An 18,256-nucleotide genomic window follows, 5' to 3' on the forward strand; every position below is an offset into this window, starting at 1 on the left:
AGGTGTGGCGAGGCAACGAGGGGCGTGGCTGAGGTGCAGGGGCGTGGCCTGCGGAACCGAGCTGGAGCCGCGGGTTACCTGTGTAGCCCCCTTGGATTGAAAGAGAGGCAGGTGATGCAGGGGCGTACCCACGCGGCGAGGCCTTGGCTGCTGAGTTCAGAGTGCTTTGATTTCCGCCCTTGTGAGCGCTGCCCTGAGCTCTGCACCCGTGCGTGCTCTCTGTGGGGACAGGGGCGCGTAGGTGAGGCCGCCCACGGTGCAGGGGCGGGGCGGACGGGTCGCGGGAAGGGGTAACGCGGAGGAGGTGCCGAGGTCTGCCATGGGTGAGCACATGCTTTTCCTGTGAGGACCCCTCAGATGATGGACCCCCGACCCAGGAGGGCGCCCTCAGGTGAGCACGCCCCCCCCATGAATAACCTCCCACCAGTGAGGAAGCCCCAGGTGAAGACCCCCGTGTCCCCACAGCACTGACAGCGCCCACAGGGTCCCCTCACATGGATGCAGCATCCAGGGTCCTTCCTCACGGACACAACACCCCCCATAACTGTGCTCACTCCATCAGTGTGACACTGTGAAACGGCCCCTCCAGGTGAAGCCAAGCAGGGGGTGCATCGGCAGGCGTCTCCACTTGTTGATGGGGGAGCCATGCTCTACAAGACTTGTCTCTTTTCACACCCCCTCAGCTCCTGCTAGCGCCTTTTCTGTCTTTATTGGGCATACCCGTGTTACATTCAGTAGAGCATCTAAGCAAAAAAAAAAAAAAATTCATTAAACTTAAATGTATGTTTTATTAGTGACTTAATAGTTTATAAGATTTAAAACAATCATTGGATTGAGACAGAATCGAGAGGGAAGGGAGAGATATCGAGGGTGAGAGACAGACACCTGCAGCACTGCTTCACTTGTGAAACTTTTCCCCCTGCAGGTGGGGACTGGGGCCTGGAACCTGGGTCCTTGCAACCAGGTGCGCCACCACCTGGCCCCCAGTAGTTTATAAGATTATACTATCACACAAATATAAAAGTCACACTGCACCCACCATAGTTATTATGGAAGAATTTGGCTGCTTCCTCAGGTGTTTAGATTGTCTGTACCCCACATAGGAGCAAAGACATCCTGTAGTGTGCTGTGGGAAAGACGTCCATGACTGAGGCTTCAAGGTCCCAGGTTCTATCCCTGGTGCCACCATAAGCTGAGCAGGGTTCAAGCCCCCAGTCCCCACCTACAAGGGGTAAGCTTTGTGAGTGGTGAAGTAGGTCTGCAGGTGTCCCTCTGTTTCTCTGTCTCTTTATCGCCTCTCAGTTTCTGGCTGTCTCTATCAAATATTAAAGATAATATTAATAGTGTTTGGGGCCAGGCAGTAGCACAGCGGGTTAAGTGCACATCGTGTGAAGCGCAATGACTGGTGCAAGGATCTGTGTTCAAGTCTCCAGCTCCCCACCTGCAGGGGGTCACTTCACAAGCCATGAAGCTAGTCTGCAGGTATCTATATTTCTTTCCCCCTCTCCCCCCCTCCTCTCTTAATTTCTTTCTGTCCTATCCAGCAACTATAGCAATGGCAACAATAACAACAATGACAACAAAATAGGAAAAATGGCCTCCAGGAGCAGTGGATTCATAGTGCAGGCACCGAGCCCCAGTGATAATCCTGGAGGCAAGAAAAAAAAAAAAAAGGTGTTGAGGTCATACAGCCACTGAAGGTGATGTGGAGGGGTGAGCTGATCCTCTAGCCCATGGAGGCTTTGTGAACTGAGCAGTGGGCAGAGTAAAAAAAAGGACCAGACTTGGCTATGTTTCTTGGGGTTTAGTGAACTTTCAGGTTCAAAACGAGAAGCATACAGTTGCTTAGGAAAACTGAGATGGAATGGCTCCAGACAGTCTTCTGTAGGTTGAAATCACAAAAGGAGAGGAGCAGAGACTTGCTACATTGCTCCGATCACCACATTTCATGAAGTGTACCTGGGGGTCATAAGCAAGATGCAGAGAAGGTGGTTGGAGGTGTGTGTTCTTCCTGCAGAAAGACAGCAGGCAGGTGTGATCCCGCCCCACTCCACACCTGCAGGCAGGGTGCTTCACACACTGCAAAGCAGGTCTGCAGGTGTCTATATCTTTCCCACCCTCTCAATTTCTCTCTGTTCTATCTAATAAAATGGAAAAGTGGCTGCAGAAGCTGTGGATTCATAGTGCTGGCACCGAGCCCCAGCGATAACCCTGGAGACACACGCACACACACACAAAGACACCTTTGTGAACATTAAAAATGAAGTGGAGAGTGCTGGAGATTGATAGGTGGAGTTGTTTCAGTGGGGAAACTGGCACAATTTTAGGGAAAAATGCTCAGATTAATTAATCAGGAAGTGATGCTTAGAGAATATTTCCTGAATAGCCTTAGAAATAGTAGTTACCCGGGTTAAGAAAGGGTGAAGCAGGGAGAACAGGCTCAGATCCAGATGTGGGAACAGCAGCCAGGACCCTAGACAGGCAGAGAGCCAGAAAGTCAGGACTTAGGAGGGCTGTGCAAAGCCAGGAGGAAGAAAGGTGAGGGCAGTATGTGAAAGGCCTTTATGGAAATGTGGCTATTCATTTTATGGTCAGGTAGGGCATCACAAGATTGGTTTATCACTAGGGAAAGATAGAAACAGGCTGAGGGTATGGGTCCACCTGCCAACACCCATGTGTCCACGGAGAAGCAATTACAGAAGCCAAACCCCCCATCTTCTGCACCCCATAAAGAATTTTGGCCCATACCCCCAGATGGGGACAAATGATAGGGGGAAGATGACCAGAGGGCTCTGAACTCCAGTTCCATCAGGACCCAGGGAGAGAAGAGGGGAGAAAAAAAAAAAGGAAGGACATTTGAAGGTAATAATAGGTGTAGATGTGAATTAGAAAGGAAGAGAAAGCAGGGCCATAGAAAAGATGATAGATAGATAGATAGATTTAGAAATAATAGTCAACCCATATCTGTGAGCATGGGAGAACCATTGCAGTTTCCAATGGAGAGAATGGGGACACAGAACTCTAATGATGTGAACAATGTGGAATTATCTTCTAATTTTAAATGGATATCAAATCACTAATAATAGAAAAGAAATAAAAGAAAAAATAGAAAATAAAATAAAAAGATAACCAGGATTATCTTGGGCTTAGTGCCTGAACAATGAATCCACCACTCCTGGCTGCCATTTGTTCCTTTTGGTTATTCCCCCCAGCGTGCACTTAATTTTACTGGACAAAGGGAATTTGATAGGGGAAAAGGAGATCGATATAGAGACAGAGAGACACATGCATACTTGATTCACCACTTGTGAAGTGTCCTGCCTGCAGGTGGGTAGCAGGGGGCTTGAACCCCGGTCTTTATGCCTGAGCATTTCCCCCCATTTTTCTCTCCCTCCATCCTTCCCCCTTCTTTCCATCTCCCTCTCTCTCCCCACACTCTTTTCTTTCAAGAAATGAAAGGTAACAAACTGCTCTTCATAGCAATTCAGGGTAGGAAAGGTTTCAGCTTCCCTTTTGTGTAACAGATGGAGTCAGTATCTGGACATGGTAAGGCGTCAGCTCCTGATTCTTTCCAGGAGTATTTCCAACTGATCAATTAACTGGAAGCACAAGCTTGGACCTAGGTGTAAGAACTTTGGTTTGATTCCTAATTTCATTGCAGCAACAGGTGCAGCCGAGCTGCGGATTATCAGTAATGTTCACAAAGGCTGCCACCTGGTGGACGTGTGTGAGAAGTGTGTGTACAATGCTAATTGGAGCCCGTTTTCTGGGTATTGTTTTCCCCCAACATTTTCTGCATTTTCTTCTGACCTCACTATTTTTTTCTTTGCCTACAGGGTTATCTCTTGGGCTCAGTGGAAGTACTATGAATCTGCTGTTCCTGGAGGCCATCCCCCCCATTTTATTGGATAAGATAGAAATTGAGAGGGAGGGGAAGACGGGGAGAGAGAGATAGACACCTGCAGACCTGCTTTACCACTTGTGAAGCAACTCCCCTGCAGGAGGGGAGCCAGGGCTCGAATCAGCATCCTTACTCAGGTCCCTGTGCTTCACGTTATGTGGTGCTTGGGCTGAACCTGAAGCATGAAAGCCTTTTTAAATTTTACATATTTTTATTGTCACCAGGGTTATCACTGCAGCTTGGTGACAGCACTACAAACCCATCGCTCACGGTGGCTGGCTCCCTCCTTCCTACTATCCTTGATAGGCTAGAGAGAAATTGAGAGGGGAGGGGGAAGTAGAGAGGGACAGAGCCAGAGAGACACCTATGATGCTTGATTCACCACTCCTGAAGCTTTCCCCCTGCAGGTGGGGAGCAGGGGGCTCAAACCTGGGTCTTTTTTTCCCCTGAGAATCACCCCTCCCATTTTTTTTCCTCTCAGAGCATTGCTCAGTTCTGGCTTATAGTTAGTTGTGTGGGGGGTTGAACCTAAAACCCTGTAGCCTCAGGCACGAGAGAGTCTCTTGGCATAACCATTATGCTATTTCCCCTGCCCGAGAACCCCAGATCTGAAGGTTCTCCTTGAGACCAAGACCTGTCTTTGTGCAAAGACATCCCGAGGGTCTTTTCACTTTAATTAGATAGCTGAGAAGTAAGCGTGGTATGTGCAGCCTCAGAGGAGCATGTGGGGAGAAGCCTTTATTAAGGGAGGGGGAGGCCTCAGTTCCTGCCTAGAACCATCTCCTTCCAGGTATGTGCTTGTCCTGCAATTTCTACTCTTGTTTCCTCCAGTGTGGGGTTAGAGCTTGTGTGTTATTCAATATGATTCTGTAGATTATCTTAGGGGTACAGAAATGCTTTCCTTTCTCTCTCTCTCTCCTTCTCCCCCTCTCCCCCTCTCCCCCTCTCTTCTTCCTCCCTTCCTTCCCTCTCTCTTTCTCCCCTTCTCTTTCCTTCTCTCTCTCTCTCTCTGCCTCTAGGTTTATCACTGGGGCTTGGTGCCTGTACTACGAATCCACTGCTCCTTGGCGCCATTTTGTAGTTTTTGTTTGTTTTTTAGGAGGGGAAGATAGGGAGAGAAAGGTAGACACCTGTAGACCTCCTTCTCTGCTCGTGAAGCGACCCCCCTGCAGGTATGGAGCTGGGGGGCTCAAACCAGGATCCTTGAGTTGGTCCTTGTGCTTAGTACTACTATGTGTGCTTAGCTTAGTGCACCGCCGCCGGCCCCATCCCCCTCCCTCCCTTTCTGTTCCTTTTCCTTTCCCTTTCTCTTCTTTCTCTCTCCCTTTCCTTCCTCCTCTCTTTCTCTGTCTCTCTCTTTTTGCTCCTAGGGTTATCACTGGGGCTTGGTGCCTGTACTATGAAACCATTGCTATTTTGTAGGGTTTTTTTTTTTTGGATAGGGAGAGAAAGGTAGATACCTATAGACCCTCTTTGCTGCTTGTGAAGTGACCTCCCTGCAGGTGGGGAGCTTGGGGTTTCAAACCAGGATCCTTGAGCTGGTCCTTGTGCTTAGTACTATGTGTGCTTAGCCTGGTATGCCACCGCTCAGCAGTTTGATTGTGACTGTCCTTCCTCAGTAGAATGTTAGTTGCTAAGGGGATTTTTTTTTTTGCATAAGGTAGAGCTGTTTCAGCCAGGTTTCTGCTGTTTGCAGTTTTCATGGTTTAGGTAAAGTATTTACTTCTTCTCAACCTCAGCTTACTCTAGTCTATCCTTTGGATCATTCTTAAGATGAGATTGAGATAGGCACGTTACTGGTACCAAGTGTGGGCTCAATAAAGACACAGCTTTTTGCAGAAACCACAATATGAGTGTAACGAGGATGCTTTAGTGGTTTTACCAGATGATGATGATGACACTTTGCAACTGCTTTGCTCTGACTTAAGGGTGCATGGGCTGAACCTGAGAGACTCAGGCATGAAAGCCTATTTAAATTTTATTGATTTTTATTGCCACCAGGGTTATCACTGCAGCTTGGTGCTGGCACTACAAACCCATCACACATAGTGGCTACTTCCCTCTTTTCCTCCCTCCATTCCTATTATACTTGATATGCCAGAGAGAAATTGAGAAGGGAGGGGGAGCTAGAGAGGGACAGAGCCAGAGAGACACCTACAGCCCTGCTTCACCACTCATGAAGCTTTCCCTCTGCAGGTGGGGAGTAGGGCCGTGAACCCAGGCTCTCATGCATAGTAATGTGTACACTTAACTGGTTTCGCCACTGCCCGGAACCTCTTGAAAGCTCTGTGTGTGTGTGTGTGTGTGTGTCCATTAAGCTGCTTCTCTAGCCCACAGCAGTTTTTATGGAGGAGTGCATCTGGGCTCTCAGTGCAAGCTCCTTGAATGGACTGTTGTGGCTTTATGGGTCTGTATGCAGAGGTAAGGGGAAACACTGACTGGGGACCACCAGGGGGCAGTAGCGAAACAGGTACACTGCATGGAGCAGAACCTAGCCCCAGTGGTAACACTGGAGGAAAAAAGAAAAACAAAAACATATCAGAGTGTTTGTGCCTCAGTGTGCAACATAGGCATATAAGAGTCCTGGGAAAGTTTTGCTGCTGTGCCTCCCCTTTCTGCCTCTTTCTCCCTCCCTCTCTCCCTCCCTCTCTTCCTCTCCCTATCTCTTTTGTTTAAGAAAGCTTGTCTGGTTTGAATTTATGGGGAAGGAAAAAAAAAAGATACAAAGGAGCTTGAGAAGAGGCAGTGTGATGTCTCAGGTCATTAAGAGGGGGTTGAAAGGACAAAGATGATTAGTGCCTGGTCATATGACATTTTGTAAGGAGGAAAATACATTTTGCTCTGCTTTTTAATTTATTTTTATTGCCACCAGGGTTTGATTCCTGCATGATTCATCCACAACTTCTGGTGACCAGTTTTATTTTCTTTCTCTGTCCCTCTTTTCCTTCCTTTCATCTTTCCTTCCTTTTTCCCTCCCTTCCTCCTTTCTTTCTATCAAAGTACAGAGAAATTGGGAGGGGAGAGGTAAAGAGACACTTGCAGACCTGGTTCACTGCTCAGGAAGTGTCCCCTCTATAGGTGGCGAATGGGGGGCTTGAACCCAGGTACTTGTGCATAGTAACATGCACACTTAAACAGGTTTGACACCACAGGGGCCTTGTACTGCTTTCTAGATTGGTCAGATTTTTACAAAATTATTTTGTGGTTGGCATTTTGCAGGACCTGGATTGCCATCTAGTGTTTTCTGGAGAGGTGGGAGAGATTAAATTAGATTGTAAATTGTATGAGGGAAAGGCCTTTGTAAATTGTGACGGCTTTTTTTTTTCTTTTGCCTCCAGGGTTACCAATGGGGCTTGGTCCCTGCACTGTGAATCCACTGTTCCTGGTGGCCATTTACCCCCCAATTTATTGGATAAGACAGAAAATGAGGGCGGGGGTAGATAGCATAATGGTTATGCAAAGAGACTCTCATGCCTGAGGCTCCGAAGTCCTGGGTTCAATCCCTCGCACCACCATAGGCCAGAGCTAAACAATGCTCTGATGTTTCTCTCTGTGTCTTTCTCATCTCACTCAAAAATTAATTAAATAAATACTTAAAAATTTGAAATTTATTTAAAAAAAAAGACAGAAAATGAGAGGAGAGACGATAAAGAGAAAGATACACACCTGCTAAGTTGCTTCACCACTCATGAAGCATCCCCACTGCAGGTGGGGAGCCGGGGGCTGGAACCTAGATTCCTCCTATGTGTCCTCATGTTAAATACTATGTACACTTGACTGGGTGAGCCCCCACCTGGCCCCCAGGCTTTGAGTTTTCTATAAGGAAAAAAAATCTGTGAATAATTACAGGTATTGCTCCTTTCTTGAAAGCTCAGGGGACTCCACTCATGTCTGCAAGAGGCTACCTGAGCACGTTTTCTGGCCAGCAGGAAGCCATCCTAAGGGGATGTGGACTTTGACAACACAAGAGGAAAAGCAGCAACAGCTCCAGCCGCAGCCCCACTGCAGCAGCTCCAAACCGGTGAGTGAGCCGGCCAGCTCCTTGCTGAGAAGAACCCCACACAGGGATGTGCTCGCCACAGTCCTGCTCTCACTATGCCTGTGCAATTTGTTTTCTTCCCTTTGGTATGATCTGCTGTGGTTATTTTCGAGTCTGGGAACCGTGAAAAAGTTGCTCAAGTGACTAAGTGCTTCTCCTGTTGGCCCATGTCAGCTTTTCTGGACGGGTTCACAGGCACTCTGCTCTCAGAGGGTAGGGAAACCTGAGCTTGCATAACAGAAAAATGCGGGCACTTTCCATCTCTTTCTGTCTCTGCAGTTTAATTCTTTTGAGTTTTCTAGAGATGATCAGCTTGGTAGGCGTTTTGTGTAAACTCTCAATAATCTGACTGTCTGATGGACATAGCTATCAGCATGTTTTGAATGAAGTGAGGCTATTTTTGTTTGCTTGTTGTTTTTAAGTTCTTGAATGTTGAGGCCAGTTTTGCAGGGCCAGAATCATCTCCATTTCTATGAGCATGGGATGGAGCAGAATGCAGCAGGCTCAGTCTGCGATGCTGTGTGTTTTCTGTTAACTTCTACCTGAGATGAGAGAAGCAAATGATGCCACCTGGGCGTGCCTGCTTTGAATTATGGTGGCAGTGTGGTGTTGTTGGAGAAGTGGAAATAAACAGTGGTATTTGGAGGTTTGTCCTGTTGAGAGCACTACGGCTTTGAGCATGGATGTATGTTTTTCACTGCCACCTATCACAGATCTGCAGAGGGAAGTGCCCTGGCTTCTATTTTTGTTTGGTCCCTGTATACTAGTACATTTCAGATGCTGTTAACTTAAAAAAATGGTGCTCAGAGGAAACTGGGGTTGGAAGGGCTGTTGGTGAAAGAAAGCAACAGAGGTGACCTAGCAGAGACCTGGGCTTGATCTGTCGGCAAATCTTTCTGGCAACCTCCTGAGGGAGAGGCAAGAGACATTCCCGCTGCCCTGGGAAACATGGTCATCTTGCTCAGGCCAATGTCCCTGAGCCCAGCACAAGGCTCCTCTCTGAATCCTCATGGAATTCTTATAAGCAGCCCGCGGGGGGGCAGTCACCACTGAATCCAGAATCCTCAGATCTCATCCCGGCAAGGTTCTCTGATCTCTGTCCTGACCCCACACAGGAAATGGTGTCCCTGAGAATCCCTGTGCCTGGTGCTCCTTCCTCCTCCCAGTCAGTCAGAGGTGACATGTGCAGCTACTCTGGGGTTTGGAACTCTCAGTTCTTTTGACTGAGGTACATGGAGCTACTGTAGAATTATCTAACTGTGTGCACAGCCCCCTTTTAAAATGCCCCCTTTGTCTTAGCCATTCATTTCCTATCTATGACTGGCCTAATACAGACATACCACTTGGTTTCAGTTTTTAGAAGAGGCACCATGGGACAGACTCCCTTCCTACTGTGTGGTCTTCTCTATTATCTGTTTTTATCCTTTTCCATATGACTCAGACATTCAGGGGCATCTCAGGTGTCCCTTCTCATTAGACCTTGCTTCTGAAGCCATGCTCTCCCAATGTCTACCTCAGAACAGCTGCCTTAAAAAAAAATTCAAGGACAAATGCTTGTTTTCACACCCACAGCCCTGCAATCCCTGCTTCTCCTGTCATCATCCAAATCTTCACATGCCCTGTGACTACTAGCAATTTATTGCAGCTATGTAATATGTCAACTTTTCAGTAAATCAGGAAAGAGAATCAAATACTGCAACTAAAGAAAAAAGGCTCCCCAACTATTTTAATATTTTATGGTAAAGCTGTAACATTGACTGTCATCCCCAAGCCTCAATACAAGTAGATGAATTGCTTAGAGAATATTTTTGTTACATATACAGGGGGACTGACAGTGGGATGGCTTGAAACTGTATTCAAGGCAGATTTTCAGATAGAAGGGATCGGAAACATTGAGTGAGCAAATGCTAGCATACACTGAAAAGGTAATGGGACTAGAGAAATTATCCCAGAAGTCTGAGTTGTTAAAACATGAAGTCCTTCTCAAAAAGGAACTGTGGTAATAAGCTCTGTTATTTTTTAACGTGAGAAGCTGATATGTTCCACAGACTAAAATTTAAAGTTGTTAGCTGAGGTGAAAAAACCTCAAAGAATGTATCTACTAAGCTACTAGACTGTGTTTAAGACTTACACATTTTAATAAGGTCACACATTTATCGACTAAATCCAAAAAAAGCTAAATGGACAGACATATGCACATGATAAAGTTAGTAAATAATTTCAAAATTGATGAGTAATTTTAAAATGATACATTGGTCCTTTGATTTAGAGGCCTGACCTCCTAGCATGGGAAGTCAAGCAGGCTGAAATTAATGCTCTGATAATAATGTAAGTAAAAAGATATACTCATTTAATATTTTTATATAATTCAAAATGTTTTTATTTCAGTGCTTTTTAATTTTGAATTTAATACAATGTTAGGGGAATAATATAGAGTATTCAAATAAAAAAAGCAAGGATGGCAAAGAAGTGGCACATCAGGTTAAGTGGACACATTACACTGAGCAGGGGACCTGGGTTCAAGCCCTTGGTACCCACCTGCAGAGGGAAAGCTACATGAGTGGTGAATCAAAGCTGCAGGTGTCTCTGTCACTCCTACTCCATTCTCCCCCTCCTCTCTCTGTCTCTCATAATAAATAAATAAAACCTTAAAGTGAAAAAAGGCAAGAAAATGCCTAAGATTTTGTTGTCTACACTGTGTTTCATTCTCTTTTCCACATCAATGCAGTGAAACAAAGAACTGTCAATTCTCCACTCTCCTGAGCTCTGAAGGCGGCTGTCACTCAGAACCCACAGCTGCCAGCAGCCCCTAACGTGGTGGTGCTGGTTGGCATCTGGCATCACGTGGAGGGTGTGATTGCCATTTGGCAGGGCTGACATTATCTCATTGGAAACCCACCGAGGTGCCAGCTGTAGGGTTACCATGGCCTCAGGGTGCAGAACCTCCAGCATATCTGAAACAGGCTACAGAAACCAGGATTAAAATAAAAAGCCACCAAGCTATAGATTATTCCTTCCTTTAGCTTTTTGAATCTGTTTGATGGCATTTGCAGTTGTGAGAACCTTTGCTAAATAACTTAAGTGGTTTCTTTAGTTATTTCTTCTCTGTGCTGCTCTGGGATAAAAGGTTGAGAGGTTTGATGCCTTCACATACAACTGAGGGTGATGACCAGTTTAGAAAGTCTTTGTCAGCTATTGCTAAAGCTGGGGTTTGCATTTTTCCCTTTATCATGAAAAAACATTCAAATATACACATAATGCAGCAGAGGACTATATGACTCTCTTTTTTTTTTGTAGGCATTGCCAGTTTCCACTGGCTAACCAATGCATGCCCCTTTTCTTTCTCTATCCTCCTCACACTCCAGCAACACAGCTCACCATTGTAAAGCAGTATCCAGACCCTTTTCTATATAGAAATCTCAGTATCAAAGATATAGGAACTTTCCTTAATATAACTTGCACAACATAAGGGTTACATAGTTATCACTAAACATCTTCAATAAACCTTGTACATGAAAACTGTTACGACTTTGTTTCTGAATGTTGATGAAAATGTGGCTAAGCTTAGATTTCAGGTTGAAATGAATAACACATGACACTTGATGTGCATTTTACAGACTCTCCGTTAAGCTCTCAGAACAGGTCTTGTGTCTTTTTGCGTTTTGTCCACCAGAGGGCAGCAAAAATCACCAATTCACAGATCAGTGGCTCTAAGGCAAAGTAATGCCTGTGACAAGTTATCATACCAGTCACAGTTTCTTTACTGAAAGAAATAGTGGGACTAGAGAAATTATCACAGAAATTCCCGAGTTGGCATATATTTGACCTCCCAGTCAGAGATGACATGTACAGCTACTCTGGGGGTTGGAACTGTCAGTTCTTTTGACCAAGGTATGTAGAGAAGAACTATGGCAATAAGCTCTATTTTATTTTTTAGTCTCTGAGAAGTTGATCTGTTACACAGAAACTAAAATTCAAAGTTGTTAACTGAGGTGAAAAACCGGGAAATAATGCATTTACTCAGCAACAAGACTGTGTTTAAGACTTACACATTTTATTTATTTATTTATTTATTTTTATTTAAGAAAGGATTAATTAACAAAACCATAGGGTAGGAGGGGTACAACTCCACACAATTCCCACCACCCAATCTCCATATCCCACCCCCTCCCCCGATAGCTTTCCCATTCTCTATCCCTCTGGGAGCATGGACCCAGGGTCATTGTGGGTTGCAGAAGGTAGAAGGTCTGGCTTCTGTAATTGCTTCCGCACTGAACATGGGCGTTGACTGGTCGGTCCATACTCCCAGTCTGCCTCTCTCTTTCCCTAGTAGGGTGGGTCTCTGGGGAAGCTGAGCTCCAGGACATATTGGTGGGGTCTTCAATCCAGGGAAGTCTGGCCAGCATCCTGATGACACCTGGAACCTGGTGACTGAAAAGAGAATTAACATACAAAGCCAAACAAATTGTTGAGCAATCATGGACCCAAAGCTTGGAAAAGTGGAGAGGAAGTATTAGGGAGGTACTCACTGCAAACTCTAGTGTACTTCTGCTTTCTTACTTTGGTGCCATACTCCAAACTCAGTCAATTTCTGCTTTGCGTTTCTACTTCTTCTTTTTTTTTTTTTTACATGCATAACATTCCCCAGATTCCCATTTAACAGTACAACCCCCACTATTTCATTCATCATTTTTCATGGACCTGTATTCTCCCCACCCACCCACCCACCCCAGAGTCTTTTACTTTGGTGTAATACTCCAATTCCATTTCAGGTTCGACTTGTGTTCTCTTTTCTGATCTTGTTTTTCAACTTCGGCCTGAGAGTGAGATCATCCCGTATTCATCCTTCTGTTTCTGACTTATTTCACTCAACATGATTTTTTCAAGGTCCATCCAAGATCGGCTGAAAACGGTGAAGTCACCATTTTTTACAGCTGAGTAGTATTCCATTGTGTATATATACCACAACTTGCTCAGCCACTCATCTGTTGTTGGACACCTGGGTTGCTTCCAGGTTTTGGCTATTACAAATTGTGCTGCCAAGAACATATGTGTACACAGATCTTTTTGGATGGATGTGTTGGGTTCCTTAGGATATATCCCCAGGAGGGGAATTGCAGGGTCATAGGGTAGGTCCATTTCTAGCCTTCTGAGAGTTCTCCAGACTGTTCTCCACAGAGGTTGGACCAATTGACATTCCCACCAGCAGTGCAGGAGGGTTCCTTTGACCCCACACCCTCTCCAGCATTTGCTGCTGTTACCTTTTCTGATGTGTGACATTCTCACAGGAGTGAAGTGATATCTCATTGTTGTCTTGATTTGCATTTCTCTGACAATCAGAGACTTGGAGCATTTTTTCATGTGTTTCTCGGCCTTTTGGATCTCTTCTGTGGTGAATATTCTGTCCAAGTCCTCTCCCCATTTTTGGATGGGGTTATTTGTTGTCTTGTTGTTGAGTCTGGCAAGCTCTTTATATATGTTGGTTATTAAACTCTTATCTGATGTATGGCATGTAAAGATCTTCTCCCATTCTGTGAGGGGTCTCTTGGTTTCTATAGTGGTTTCTTTTGCTGTGAAGAAGCTTTTTAATTTGATGTAGTCCCATAGGTTTATACTTGCCTTAGTCTTCCTTGTAATTGGATTCGTTTCATTGAAAATGTCTTTAAAATTTATGCGGAAAAAAGTTCTGCCAATATTTTCCTCTAAGTATCTGATAGTTTCTGGTCTAACATCCAAGTCCTTGATCCACTTGGAATTTACTTTTGTATTTGGTGAAATACAGTGATTCAGTTTCATTCTTCTGCATGTTTCAACCCATTGTTTCCAACACCATTTGTTGAAGAGACTCTGCTTCCCCCATATAATAGTCTGGGCCCCTTTGTCAAAGATTAGATGTCCATACGTGTGGGGCCTCATTTCTGGGCTCTCAATTCTATTCCACTGGTCAGTGTGTCTGTTCATGTTCCAGTACCAAGCAGTTTTGATGACAATGGCCCTATAATACAGTTTGAGATCTAGCATTGTGATGCCTCCGGTTCTGTTCTTTTTTCTCAAGATTGTTTTGGCAATTCTAGGTCTTCTCTGGTTCCAGATAAACATTTGTAGCATTTTTTCTATTCTCCTAAAAAATGTGCTTGGGATCTTGATGGGGATAGCATTAAATTTGTAGATGGCTCTGGGTAATATATTCATTTTGATGATGTTAATTCTTCCAACCCATGAACATGGAATATCTTTCCACTTCTTTGTGTCTTTTTCAATTTCTTTGAGTAGTGACTCATAATTTTCAGTATACAAGTCTTTCACTTCTTTGGTTAGGTTTATTCCTAGATATTTTATTGTTTTTGTTGCTATAGAAAAATGAACTGATTTCTGGATTTCAGTTTCTTCTAACTTAGTGTTTGCATAGAGGAATGCCACTGACTTTTGAATGTTAATTTTATAGGCTGACACATTACTGTATTGCCTGATGATTTCCAAAAGCTTCTTGCTGGATTCCTTAGGTTTTTCCATGTATACTATCATGTCATCTGCAAATAAGGAGAGTTTGACTTCTTCTCTTCCAGTCTGTATGCCTTTAATTCCTTGCTCCTGCCTGATTGCTATGGCAAGAACTTCCAACACTATGTTGAATAGTAATGGTGATAGTGGGCAGCCCTGTCTAGTACCTGATCTGAGGGGAAATGCTTCCAGTTTTTCACCATTGAGTATGATGTTGGCTGTAGGTTTGCTATATATAGACTCCACTATCTTCAGGAATTTTCCGTCTATTCCTATTTTTTTTTTGTAGTGTTTTGATCATAAAGGGATGTTGTATTTTGTCAAAGGCTTTCTCTGCATCTATTGATATGACCATGTGGTTTTTGGTCTTGCTATTGTTGATGTGGTGGATCACATTGATTGATTTACATATATTAAACCAACCTTGCATGCCTGGGATAAACCCCACTTGGTCATGATGAACAATTTTTTTGATATACTGCTGTATCCGGTTGGCTAGAATTTTGTTCAATATTTTCGCATCTATATTCATCAGAGATATTGGTCTGTAGTTTTCTTTTTTGGTTGTGTCCCTGTCTGCTTTTGGTATCAGAGTGATGTTGGCTTCATAGAAGCTGGCAGGGAGTATTCCAGTGTCTTCAATCTTCTGGAAGACTTTTAAAAGTAGAGGTATTAGTTCTTCTTTGAAAGTTTGTAGAATTCATTTGTAAAACCATCTGGTCCAGGACTTTTATTTTTTGGAAGATTTTTGATAACTGTTTCAATTTCATTAGCTGTGATGGGCCTGTTCATGTTATCCACTTCCTCTTTACTTAGTTTTGGAAGTTGGTAGGTATCTAGGAAATCATTCATTTCTTCCAGGTTCTCTAGCTTGGTGGCATATAGTTGTTCATAGAAGCCTCGCATGATATGTTGAATTTCTGCAGTGTCTGTTGTGATTTCTCCTCTTTCATTTACTATCCGATTTATTTGGGTCTTCTCCCTTTATTGTTTTGTGAGTCTGGCTAAAGGTCTGTCGATTTTGTTTACTCTTTCGAAGAACCAACATTTACTTTCATTGATCTTTTGTATGGTTTTCCTATTCTCAATGTTATTTATTTCTGCCCTAACTTTAGTAATTTCTGTCCTTCTGGTTGCTTTAGGATTCCTTTGTTGTTCTTCTTCTAGGTCTTTGAGATGTGCAATCAGGCTGTTTATTTGTGCCTTTTCTTGTTTCCTAATGTGTGCTTGTATAGCTGTGAACTTCCCTCTTAGGACTGCTTTAGCTGTGTCCCAAATATTTTGATAGCTTGTGTCTTCATTTTCATTGAACTCTCGAAACATTTTGATTTCTTCCTTGATTTCCTCTTTGACCCAGAAGTTAAGAAGTGTACTGTTGAGCTTCCACATTTTGGCACTGTTACTAATCTTTTGTTGATTGTTAAGTGTTAGTTTAATTCCACTGTGGTCTGAGAAGATGCTTGGGATGATTTCAGTGCTCTTGAATAGGCTGATGCTGTCTTTGTGGCCTAAGATATGGTCTATCCTTGAGAATGATCCATGTGGATTTGAGTAAAATGTGTATTCCAGTTTCTTGGGATGAATGACTCTGAAAATGTCCAATAGTTCTAGTTTATCTATCTCTTCATTTAGCTCCCTTATGTCTTTACTGATTTTCTGCCTGGATGATCTGTCAAGTTGAGATAGTGGGGTGTTGAAGTCCCCTATTATATTGTGTTACTGTTAATATATTGCTGTAGCTCTTTCAGTAGAAGTTTGATGTATTTAGATGGCTTCTCATTGGGTGCATAGATGTTAATAATTGTTAAGTCCTCTTGATTGACTGATCCTCTGAGCATTAAGTAGTGTCCATTCCTATCTTTTTTAATCTTATCTATTTTAAAGTCTATCATGTCAGATATGAGAATAGCTGTTCCTGCCCTTTTTTGTGGGCCATTGGCTTGAATGATAGTTTTCCATCCTTTCACTTTAAGTCTGTGTTTGTCTTGTTGCGTTAGGTGAGTTTCCTGTAGACAACATATTGTTGGGTTGTGTTTTCTGATCCATCTTCCTACTCTGTGTCTTTTAATAGGTGAATTCAGGCCATTGACATTTATTGATGTCAAAGATTGAAGATATTTTAACGCCATTCTTGTAGAGTTTTAGAGTGTTTTGATATATGTCCTATTTGTGGTGGTCTGGTTGTTTATAGGAGACCTTTCAGAACTTCTTTCAGGGCAGGCTTGGTGATGGTTGCTTCCTTCAACTGTTGCTTGTCTGAGAAGGTTTTGATGCTTCCATCTAGTCTGAATGACAATCTAGCAGGATATAGTATTCTTGGCTGAAAGCCTTTCTCATTGAGCACTCGATAGATATCTTGCCATTCTCTTCTGGCCTGTAGTGTTTGTATGGAGAAGTCTGCTGCTAATCTTATGGGTTTTCCTTTGTAGGTGACTCTTTGTTTTTCTCTTGCAGCCTTGAGGATCCTTTCTTTATCCTTATTCCTTTCCAATCTAAGTATGACATGTCTTGGTGTCTTTAGGTCTGGGTTAATTCTGTTTGGGAACCTCTGGGCTTCTTGAATCTTTATGTCTTTGGTGTTGTCTAGACTAGAGAAATTTTCAGCTATTATGGCCTGGAGAACGCTTTCTTCCTCCCCTTCTCTTTCTTCCTCTGGTAAGCCAATAATGCGTATATTGTTTCTTTTGAAGTCATCCCATAGGACTCTGTTGTTGTTTTCAGACTCTCTTAATCTCTTTTTGAGATCTCTTACTTCTTTTTTAGTTGTCTCTAATTCATCCTCAATCTTGCTAATTCTGTCTTCAGCCTCATTGATTCTATTCACTCTGCCCTCTACTGCTTTCTGGAGTTCATCTATTTTGTTGCCCTGCTCTGATACTGTTTTAGCTTGTTCAGCTAGTTGCCTTCTTAGCTCAGCGATTTCAGCTTTCAGCTCTCTAATAACCATGAGATAATTAGAATTTTCTTCCATATTCTCATTTGTTGTTCCTGCATTTCTGATTACAATTTTTTCAAATTCTTTACTCACTCCTGTTATTATTTCCTTAGCTAATGTTTGGATGTTGAACTCGTTGTTTTGTGCTTCACCCTCTGGAGGACTTTTAGCTGGACTCTTGTCCTGGTTCGAGTCTCCAATATTTTTTCTTGTTGTTTTAACCATTTTATATAAATTAACAGTTTTTTCAATGCCTGAGTTGGAGTTCAGTGGTGTAAAAGCCTTTTTTTTTTTTTCCCCTGTAGGCTATGGGAGCCTGAGGGCTTTTAAACTATCAATAGGCTTCTTAGCTTAATCACTGACTCCTGACCAAGAGATAAAGCAGGGTGTGGCAGAGATAATCCAGTGGTTATGCAAAGAGACTTTCACAGCCCCTCAGCTATGCCACCGAGGTATAGGTCTTCTCCTGAGTTTCCCGGTTAGATCTCTGTCCCCTGGTGTCCCTCCCTGTTGCTGCTCCAGATTCTGAGGGTAGTAGCAATGGAGACTCAGAGTTGCACTTGGTGAGTCTCTGGGGAGTCCTTTCCTCCCTTCAGCTGTCCCCTTGTTGGTGGAGCAGACTGGAGGTGGTGTCTCCACTGACAAACTGTTGAACTGTTAGCAGTCACTTAGTCTCTCCTTAGGCCCCTCTCTCTGTCACCAGCCACGCGTGTTTGTACTCACGGGTGATTTACTGGGTTTCTGTGGTCATTCTAGTCCTGCCTTGTTTCGGTCCGGGTGGTCTCCTTTGGTATTCCTAGTTGATCCGGGAGAGGAGAGGAGAGGAGAGGAGAGGAGAGGAGAGGAGAGAAAGCGATCTGCTGCTCCTAGCTCCGCCTCC

General features: G+C 43.8%; 1 long non-coding RNA gene across 3 annotated transcripts in view; it reads left to right on the top strand.

The window, feature by feature from the left end:
• Nucleotides 1-18,256, top strand: part of LOC132539432 (uncharacterized) — a 31,915-nt gene that overhangs the window by 2,250 nt on the left and 11,409 nt on the right. Inside the window, exons 1-2 of one of the 3 annotated variants that reach the window (XR_009550714.1) lie at nt 13-391; nt 3,837-4,695. This is a non-coding gene — a long non-coding RNA (uncharacterized LOC132539432). Of the gene's footprint in view, nt 1-12; nt 392-3,836; nt 4,696-18,256 lie in introns of those variants that run through there. The other 2 variants (XR_009550716.1, XR_009550715.1) reach the window with 2 other exon arrangements.

Source organism: Erinaceus europaeus, chromosome 7 (assembly GCF_950295315.1).
Source record: "Erinaceus europaeus chromosome 7, mEriEur2.1, whole genome shotgun sequence".
NCBI lineage: Eukaryota > Metazoa > Chordata > Mammalia > Eulipotyphla > Erinaceidae > Erinaceus > Erinaceus europaeus.